The sequence below is a fragment of the Dasypus novemcinctus genome, chromosome 1 (genome assembly GCF_030445035.2).
Source record: "Dasypus novemcinctus isolate mDasNov1 chromosome 1, mDasNov1.1.hap2, whole genome shotgun sequence".
Lineage (NCBI taxonomy): Eukaryota > Metazoa > Chordata > Mammalia > Cingulata > Dasypodidae > Dasypus > Dasypus novemcinctus.
In genome coordinates, this window is record NC_080673.1 from 57,899,926 (window position 1) to 57,911,442 (window position 11,517).

Below are 11,517 nucleotides of genomic sequence, written 5' to 3' on the forward strand. Positions count from 1 at the left end.
ATGCGTATCTTCCCTTCACTTTCTCTGCTGCCATAGGAATTAATCTTATTTCTGAAGCACAATAAAGTCTAACATTAGTGGAGAGCTGTTGCTAAGTAGAATGTGTTCTAGAATTCCATCCAACAAAAGTGGCTCACAATAAATTGATCCCTTAGCTCATTTGTAATACATTATTCTCACAAGTATGGACATCATCCCAGAAGCCTTCTATAAGAAGCTTTGTCCTGTACACTCCTCTGTGGGCAATATTAGACTTTACTGGTTTTAGGTTTATTAAACTTTGTAACGACAATGAAATTGGTATTTATAAAAATGCTAAATTCACAATGTAAAATAAATCTTATACAGTTTATTAAGTTGATTTGCTATTACTGCCGAAAGATATACCAAAATAAAATAAATAAATAAATAAATAAATAAACAAACAAACACAAATTCATTATGAGTTTCTTGTACACACATTAATCCAAGGAAGTAATGGTGATGGCCATTTATTGCAAAACATATCAATATGTATCCTGTAGTTGGCAGCTCTGCCATTGTCAATATTTGAGTCCAAAATTTTTCTGTGGGTTGTCTTCATGACTGTGAACCAGAGAGGAAAGCATATAGAAATAAGGCATAGTAGATTTTCAAAGACATTGCCTATAGATGGCTCACGTTACTTCCACTGACATTCCATTGGCTAGAACACAATCTCATGGACTAACTAAATGAAAGGAAAGCTCACAAGGGTAGTCTAGTTCTGTATCTGGGAAGAGGAGGAAATAAAGTCTCTGCCTCTTGAAGCAAAACTAAAAATTAATGAATATATACACGAATACCAGTTTAAAGTAATTTAAATATGTTTGACATTAGGACAAACCATATTTACATGGAAGCAGTGGTAAAATTAGTTTTTTAAAAAATTGTCTATCCTTATAAACCACATTTTCAAAATTCCTACTTCACAGATCCTGATTATAGTAAATATATATATATTTTTCTCTCTTGAGAAGAGTGTAATAGACCATGATAGCTTTTGATGGGAAGAAAATATTGTTTGGATAAAAAGTATATATTTTCTGCATATCTATATTTTGTCTTTATTATTCTTTAGTAGAATGTCTGTCTTTTTCTTTGCTAGGTAAAATTTGTCATTGCAAGTAGTTCTTCTGGGAATGACATTGACAGGCATTCACATGCCATGCCCTAACCATAAGCTTGACATTTTCCCCAACCACGCTAATCAGACTGAACATTAGAGTCTTAAGTGGAATAATATAAGTGAAAATTGTGATGAACAAGTATCAGAGTTCTGACATCAAGATATTTGTGGCAGTTTGATATTATTGATGAATTCCCAAAAGAAATATTGGATTATGTTTACAAACTGAGCTTTTCCTCTAGGCATATTAGGTTTTATTGGATTCATAGGTTTACTTGATTAAGTAATTATGTAAACCTCTTGTGCCAGTAGGGCTTTGAGTCCCCACCCTTTGGTAAAGATAAAATGCATGGCAAAGGACAGAGTTAAGAGTTTTTGATGTTGGAGTTTTGATGTTGAAATTTGATGCTGTAGCCTTAAACTGGAGCCTTAGAAAGTAAGCACACAGAGGAAAGAGAAGCAAGCCCCAGGAAGGGAGGAATACAGGAAGTCTGAGCCCTCACAGACGTCAGCAGCCATCTTGCTCCAACACATGAAAATAGACTTTGGTGAGGGAAGTAACTTATGCTTTATGGCCTGGTATCTGTTAAGTACCTACTCCCAAAAAAATACCCTTTATTAAAACCAACCAATTTCTGGTATTTTACATCAGCACCCCTTTGGCTGACAAACACCATACTTAATAAGAGGCAATGGGTTTCTTTTGCTGAGATTGTTGAGCCACCCAGCTTCTTTTTCTTCTGGAAGCCCAGTTTTTAGCTTTTCCTTTAATTTTGGAAGCTGTATGCATCAAATTCCATGTATCATTTTTTAAAAATGCTTTTTGCTTCTGTTAGATTCAGTATATTTTGCTCTTATCTGAGTAAATCTACCTGAAACACTATCTGAAAACATCTCCCTCAAGGAAAAAAAGCCCAACTCTATTACTGTTAGCACCTAAGAACTACTGTCAGATACCCCCTTTACAGGCACCATCCAGACAGAATTATTTCATTCGTTTACTTCTCTGTGAGTAAGTCAAACAGCTTTAACAGCTGTGATCAACTAATCTTCTGCAAAAAATTACTAAATGTAATTTTGGGCATTTTTAATGGTATCATATAAGAGAATAGCATTCAGGCAGGCAAAAAAATCTTGGTATTCTGCATGAAAGAAAACATTGCCTACTTATACAAAATATGCTACATTTCTCAGTCATATATGGCTTCAGCTTCTAGCCATAAAGAGAAATCAATAAGTGTTGTTGTCCACCTGTCTACTTACTTTCCAGAGACTCTAGTTTTCTGATCCTCAGGGCATGTTGTGAAACTCATCCTTTCAAGTTCAGAGACAACACTGGATTATTTTTATGACTTAAAAGTCTTCAACTGGCACACTCCCTAAGGTCTTTTGTAATAGGTTTACTTTTGCAAATAATTAATAATAAAAATTTAAAGCAATCTGTTCATTTATAAGCAATTTAAACATACAATTTTTATGTCTGTTTTGTCACATTTGCCAGACAACTCAGAAAAACAGATAGAGCAAATGAATATGCTCAGAGTGAACACAAAAGGGCCTAAGAGGAATAATCAAAATGATTAGGCCAGTAATTTCAAAATCACCATTTTATTTTTTAAAAACTAAATATGATTTTATTTTGTAATTACCCTATTAGGTATTCATTTTAACTATGCAGTTACGACAAAGGCCTAACGGTATCATGTAAATATGCCAATCCTTAAGTATGGCCATGGTAATATCTTAAATTCAATTAGAACTACCTACATATTCATATGACAATCAAACTACCATAGATATTGCCTCCACACTTGACTACTCATTATACATTAGGAAAAGTAAGGTCATAGGCATTTTGACTTTATCATGAATCTGGGTGCTTCAGACATAGCATATCCACTCAAATTTGCATTAATTTTTTTATTTATGTTTTTTTCTTCTTTATTTTCTTTTAAATTTTACATAAAAAAAAATGAGGTCCCCATATACCCCTCACCCTCTACACCACCCCTCCCACATCAACAAACTCTTCCATCATTGTGGCACATTCACTGTACCTGGCGAATACATTCTGGAGAACCATGCAGCACATGGACAATGGTCCACACTGTAGTCCACTCTCTCCCCCAGTCCACCCAGTGGGCCATGACAGGACATACAATGTCCAGCATCCGTCCCTGCAGCACAACCTAGGACAACTCCAAATCCTGAAAATGCCCCCACACCGTAATATTGCCATTCCCATTTAGAAGATAGTGATACTAATTCAACAACTCTTCTCTCACTCTTTCTTTTTTCCACATGTGAAAAAATTTTATCTAATCAAATACTTACTTTTGTATATATAAAATTCCAACATTTGGAATTTTCTTAACGTCTGACTTAATGTTCATTCTTCTTTGTTTTGAATATACCTAATAGATATAATATTGATTTATAAATATCTAAATTCTTGAACAACAAAAAATCAACAAGGAAACCATAAGATTGTATAGTTTAGATATTTAAGATGAACTGTTGATAAGTTTACAACTTAATTTAGTTCAATGAAGTTTAGTTCAGTGAGAACCAGAAAAACGGGAAATCCATAGGAACCTGAAGGAAAAGAGAATCAAGAAAATAAAGTTTTCAGTGTGCTCCTATTATAACCTCTGGACTCAAAAAATTATAGTAATCTCCATTATATGGAGAGTCCACTGGTCCAAATCAGGTGGTAACTTTAGATGAGATCAACCTCTTTACATAGACCTAATTTTTAGAGATGATACCAGGGATAAAGCAATTACATTAATAAGCAGAGAGATGAAAAGAACACCAAGACCCCAGGAAAAAAAATATGTAGACCATATCTAGATTGAAATTTCATCCTTTTACAAGGTCTTTTGGATCAGGTTATTAGTTTGCAAAGTCCAAAAAATGCAACCAAAAAGATCACTGAGAGCTTTCATCATTTTGAAATTTCAAGTTTTTCTTTTAGAGAAGAGAAGTGTCAATACTTAGAGGTGACTTCAGGAAATCTTTCTCTTTCTAATATGAATTACTTTTCATGTAATAGCTTTAATTTTACCCCAATAGGAGGAGAAAGAAGAAAACAGAAAGCACTAGTTATGAGACTATTTTATTTTCTGTTCCTCTATCAGCTCCAAAGCAGTTTGGATTTCACTTATATCCTAAAAAAATTGTCTCTAATTTCCCAACACAGTATTTTAAGGTCAAATTGCTGTTCCAAAGCACTTTTTTCTTTATTTTTAAAGAAGCTTTAGATTACACAAATGTTACATCGAAATGTTACATCGATTCCCATATATTCCACCCCACCAATACTTTCCCACATTTATAACATTTTCCATTAGTGTGGTACATTTGTTACAATTGATGAACACATATTGAAGCACTGCAACTAACCATGGTCTATAGATTACATTATGGTTTACACTATGCACTGCACAATTTTATCAGTTTTGACAAAATGTATAATTATTTATATCCATCATTGCAGATCATGTAGAAAAATTCCAATGACCCAAAAATGCCCCATGTTATATCTATTCTTCTCTCTCCTTCCATTCAGAACCTCTGCTGTCCAGTGCCTTCATATCAATGTTACAAGTTCTTCCGTTACTACAATGATGACTACTTTAGTCCATAGTTGCATTGCCCTCTTATGTTTGTTCATTCCTCAGTCTTGAGGATATTGACACGGGGATTCCCACCCTGCTTCTTTTTGAAAGGAGGGTTAGATCCCACCGGGCAGATGAATGGAACTGTCTTGCTTGCAGTTGTAGGTAATCTCTGGTTTTGAGGATGGGCATTTTCCATCATCCTTTTTTAAGTTGTCATTTGTGAGTCTGATGAGCAGGAGAATAGGCATTAGCTACAACTCTGTTTAGATTTAGGGCTCACCCAGCATATGAGCAGCTGGAAGATTTAAATCTCTGGGACACATATTTAGTGGGTATATTGACAATTATAGGCTCAAACAAATGGGGCAGAAAAATCATATGTAGGAAAATTATAAATGAGTCTAACGCTGATACATTGTGGAGATAGTTTACCATATATTCCAAGACATGACTCACAGATGGGGTGCCTATTTCCTGGGGTTGCCTGCTCTGTCTATAATGTCTAGGTGTCTCTAGAGCCCTCAGGAGGGCCCCTGCTTGTGAAACTGTTTACTGTGGCAGTCACTAAGATCCTCCTGAGACATGCATAAGCATAACCTATGGAATGACCTCCCGACTCAATTTGAAATCTCTTAGCCATAAAAACTCATTTGTATTTAACATTTGCCCTTGTGTTCCAGGCATTTTTCACTAATGTTTTGCTAGTTGGAACTTGATCATAATCCTCGGTGCCAGCGAGGCTCATCCCTGGGACTCATATTCCACACCCAGGGGAAGGTAGGGAGTTTAACATGCTGAATTTGATCCTCCCCTGCCACAGTTGCAACCTTTCTGCAATCCAAAACTTCCCCCAAACAAAGCCAAAATAATAAGTAAAAGAAAGTAAAATTAATTTAAATTAAATAATAATTTTTGCATTGTGCCTTTCATCACCATAGGATCTGTTGTCTTTTATGTATAATGACAGTTTCTTCTGTATGTTCTCCCAGTGACTTATTTTTTTCACTTTATTTTCCAAGAAGCTTTAGATTACAGAAAAGTTATAGAATATTTAGGGGATTAGTATATACCCTACCCTATTCCCCCATCTCTTCCCCTACCAAAAATATCCTACATGAGTATGGTACATTTTTAATAATTGATGAACAAATATCAAAGCATTGCTGTTATCCATGGTCAATGCTTTATATTATGGTTTACATTTTGCACCATACAATTTTATAGGTTCTGAAAAAATGTATGAGAGCCTGTACCCATCATTGTAAATCATGCACAATTCCATTATCCCAAAAATGCCCTATATTCCACCCATTCTTTCCTTCACTTCCCCACGGAAGCTATGCATCTTCAAGACTAAGAATAGTACAACTTCCTGCTATTCAGAGTCCCAAGGTACCTCATCATTGCTTTACTAACCTATTCTCTGGTCCATAGGTTTGTAAATAGTCTCTTTGTTAAGCTCTTTTCAGTCTATACTATTTTCTATCCAGAATGTGATTCAGAATCCTAGATTTCTCTTTTCTCCCAAAACTCTGCTGTGAAATAATCAGTAAATACAAACAATTCTACCTTCAAATTACATCCCTAATCCAACCTTTCTTACCATATTCAATTGCTAACCAATTTCCTATTCTTTCCCTCTTATGTCATGACACATGGGTGTTTATATTATGTGCCTCAACCCTGGGGTGAAAAGACAAGCCTGCTGAGAGCTCTCGAGTGGCAGGCTTACGGGCTTCAGTGGCTCCACATTCCACCCAAGTTGTGACTGAAGCTTGAGAAGAGCAATACACCTGCACACATTTGGCAAGCTCTGTTCTCATATAAGAAACCATTATCAATCCTGCACTACCACAAGAACTTACTTTCTGGTCTCCCAGCTCTGCTAATACCTTTGTCAGCAAAGTTGGAATTGTCTTTTGAATAAATGTCAGCTGTAGTCAGTCTCAGGCTCAAACTCCTCAAATGGCATTCCATTATAGGTAGACTATAATCCAAACAACAAGACCCTACAAAGCCTGTCTTCTAACAGCTTCACCAACTACTCCTTTTCTCTGCCTCATTTACTAGGCACCTTCCCTACCCTGAGTTGTACTTAAGAACCACTTTGCTTATGCCTCATTTAGCACATGTTTTCTTTCCTTAGAACACAACCCTAAGGTCTTCACTACTTGTATACTTCATTTATAGCTTAATTCTAGTGACACTTCTCAACAAGCTTTTCCACTGTCCAACCTGAAATAACTCTCTGCAAAAGTCACTCTCTACCACATTATCCCTCATACTTTCCTCACACCTCATATCCATCGCTGAATGTATCTTATATATTGATTTATTAATTTTTTCTCTCTTCTCCCAGTAGAATATACATTCATTGAGAGTATATGTGTGGTTATGAATATACAGCAAGAATAGTTAAGAAATACTATAAATATTAAGAAAATAAGAAATGCGTAAGTCAGGGCCTTATTTTCCTCCAAAAGCTGGTTGCTAAAAATTCAACAGCTCACCAATGAATTTCAATCTACATTAGTAAATATATTTGTTTATTTAATATCCTTTTAGCAAGAAAGCATATGAGAAAATTAAAACAAAATTAATTAACAGGTTCATAGATTAAGGATCCAAGATAATATTGAAAATAGTTTTAAATCGTATTTATTTTAAATTATGGGTTTGTAATATCTAACTCAGACTTGTGTCATCAAATGTTATTTTTAAACATATCCAAAGGCAGCAGCACTCAGTTTAAACACATTCCTTTCAAAGAAATATTCATAAATATAAGAATGACTATCTTCCTCTCCTAAGCCTTGTTTAAGTGTTAAAACATGGATTCTACTCTTTTACTGGGCATTAAAATTACCTGGGGAGTTTTAAAAATGTCACTCTACCCCAGACCAATTATATCTGATTTCTGGGGATTGTACCCAGAAATCAGTAATTTTTAAGCTTCCCATGTCATTCTAATATGCAGACAAAGCTGAGATCCATTGCCCTAAGGTATAAAAGTCTTTAAAAATGGGAAGCGTGCCTAATAGATATGCAAATAGTTATAAATGTAGATATAGATAGAAAATTTCTACTTAAACCTTATGCCAGTCAAGTTAAAGTTTTGTAGATACATTATGTCATTATCTCTGAAATGTGTTTGGTTGAAATCCAAGGAAGATAAATGAGCACTCTTCTAAGAAATTGTTTAATTTGGCAGACACTACCACTTCTATAAACAAACTGTTCAACAAAATCAATTCTCTGTATCATTATAACTTTAAGAATTGGAATTAAAGAACTATGTGGCAGATGTTATATGTAGCTGCAGTGGATATGATGGAAACTCTTGTACTCACTTCATTATGAACAATATTATTTCTCGATGTGCCAATTCACAATTCTAACATGTATTTAGGCTGGTTGATTATCCATTTAAATCTACCATCATCTACACATATTCTACTAAAATAATAATGAACTAGCAATGTCTATACAAGATGGCCTCTAATAGGATCAGATAAAATGGAAGAAGTGTTATCTTTTTATTAAAGTCCACTATATGCCAAAATAACTCAAATATTCTTAACTACCCCAAAATATTCTTATTCTTGTCCATAAAGATTCTCTCTCTCTCTCTCTCTCTCTCTCTCTCTCTCTCTCGGGTAGACATATTTTAGTTTATATAGTAGTTACTGTTGTTTGCATATATGAGATTGATTATAGCTAAGAATGAATCTGAAACCAAAGCAAACTATTGAAATAGGAAAAATAGTTTAAGAAACATAGATACATGTTGCTCTTTTGTATCTTTGATCACAAGTGCTTCAGGACAAAAATGGAAATTCCTTCTGTATTTTTGAAGCTTGGTGTACGTCCTGAGTGTAAACTAAGCCCATGGAGAATAGAGAATTAAAGGCGTTAGCCTCCTTGTTCACTGCTTGTTGCTGTGACAGAGAAAAGGTTGAATAGACAGCATTTTTATTATATTCTTATTCATTCTATTGTTGCTCCAGTGAATATTATGTTTTCTCTTATTTGTGTGTGACACAGTTTTAGAATAATGCTGTTTTAAACCTGTGAACTTTTAGAGAATGTCCAAATATATAAATTTAGCTTGTTTTCAATTCATGTCTTATACATAGTTAAATTTTTGCTTAAAAAAAGCATTTTCCGTATTTCTACTATTGCAGATATTATTTAGACATTCTTATTTAAAATATGAGCATATTCATTAAAGTTTAATAAAAAGTAGATTCTATAATTTCTCTTTTCCATAATGATCTTTTTTATATAATTTGAGATAACTTCTTGCCAAAATATGTTGACTTCTCCCAAAATGAAAATCAAGAATGCATAAGCATTTTATATGCTAAAAATATCTTTAAAATGCTTTCAGGGACAAGCATTGATGAATAATTAATGGTGTCCTTAATATTCTGGAGCATAAAAATACTGAAAATAATTATATTTGAAGCAAATAATATCTAAAGAGACTGTTCAAGAGATGGGGTAAAAAAAGACCTGAACATAATCGTTTGACTCTCTCTTAATCTTCTTACAGGTCATCTAGTTCATTAGCCCAACTGTTTTACTAACGTACAGTTCATAAATTGAACTTCTAGTTGGACACAGCATCTTGAATGCCTTACAAACTCCTCAAATTCAAGACAAAAATTAAACACTTAGGAATCGGCTGTGGCTCAATCAGCTGGGCTCCTGTCTACCATATGGGAAGGCCCGGGTTTACATCCCAGGACCTCCTTGTGAAGGCAGGCTCGCCCACATGCCATGGACTGCCCACAAGCACCATGGAGAGTCGACTCAACAAGGTGACCCAACAAAAAGGGATACAAGTAAAAACACAGAAGAGTGGGCAGCAAATGGACACAGAGTCCAGACAGCAAGCAAAAAGCCACAAGGGGAGGGGTGTTAAAAAAAATTAAACACATATTTCTACCCAAATATGCTGAAATGCCTATATTCTGAATCATGCAAAATTGTGCTACTATTCCTTTACCAATTCATTATATTGTTCTGTTAGATTCACTTTGATTGTTAGAATAAAAAGTAGGCAACTTTTCATAAAAATGTTTTATTAAATGTAATTTTCTTTCTCAGAAATTAAATAAAATTTTTGGCGTATCTAAGTTATTTTATTTAAATTTTGAGTCAACTATTATTTTTTAAATAAAATTTTATTGAATTATATTAGTCATACATGAGCATCCATAAATAATAAGTGTTCAGTAAAAGTTGTGAACTTACAAAAAAAATGCAAATCTCATAAAAAACTTCCATATATCACCCTACAACCAACACCTTGCATGTTGTGAAACATTTGTTACAAAGTATGAAAGAATACTGTCAAGCTCTTACTACTAACTGTAAGCCTATATATTACATTTGGTGTATTTGAGTCAATTAATTTTAAAATATAATATACATTTTGAATATAATAATATATTTGAAAACTTATAAAAATAATATTTTAAATATTTACTTTATATTTTTATCAAGTTATATTAAAATTTATATCATGGAACTGTATTTACTATCACTTACAGTCCTTTAGAATGTATTGCCAATAGAGCACAAATTAAATAAAATCTTGATTATGATAATTTAAGTAGTTATTTTTCCAAAATGAAGATAAAGAAAATGAATTGCATAGAATAAAATATAATAATATGTACTAATATATGAAAATTAGAAAAAATATATTTAAAATTGAGTTATGAAACTTTATTTTTCATAAAAACATTGTCTACACTACAACAGAAAAACAGTATATGTACCATGATTAAAGTCAGTTGTGTTTCACAATTTGCTTAATTTTGTCATTTAAAAAATGAGTTATAGACATATTTTTCAGCTTCTTGTCTAAAGTTTTATTTGCTGAAGCAAGGGAATGAAACTTTTTTCAAATGAAATCAATTAGCTTGATTTGTAATTTCCATATCTTCGGCACCTGTTATGTAAAATTCTGTTTGTATTCTTCCTATGTGTGTATGTGTGTAATATGTATGTTAATTCTTAGTCATTTTGCATTGGATCACTCTTATATCTACCATTCCTCTAGTGATTTTGCTAGGACATCTACTGATGCAATTTAAAACACTTTCTGTTATTTTTAGCACTAAAGTCCTGTAAAATGTTAATTTTAATGTTAATTTTAGATCATTTAACCATTCAAGCACAAACAAGTCCTTTCTTCCTTTTGTTCTCCATCTCCTTGGAAATAGCCCCTTGTGTGGATACAATGAGTGTAGCTCTTTCCTCACTTCTAAGAGCTATGTGTTCCACAAGTTTTGTGACTTGTCCTCAAATTTCCTATCTGTATTAGGAAAGTTTGACCTATTTCATTTGTACCGAACATTCAGCCCAGTGGTCTTTATTGGCAAGGCTGGAGTCATATTCTGAAAGACATAGTCTGAGGTGCCCAAAACTTAAAACAACTCTGGGAATTTCAGTATTCTTCCTACTTCCGTCCCTGCAAACACTTCAGTCCTTAAGAATTTAAACAGAAAAATCCCTCCAGTATCAACAGAATAGAGTTAGTTGTTTGGAATTTTTCTTTCTTTCTTTTTTTTTTTAATGTGGATTTGGTCCCCAAGCACTCTTTGGACTTTTTTTCTCCTCCCCTCTCCTTTTCCCCTTCCCTCCCCTTCCCTTCCCTTCCCTTCCCTTCCCTTCCCTTCCCTCCCCTCCCCTCCCCTCCCCTCCCCTCCCCTCCCCTCTCCTCCCCTTCCCTTC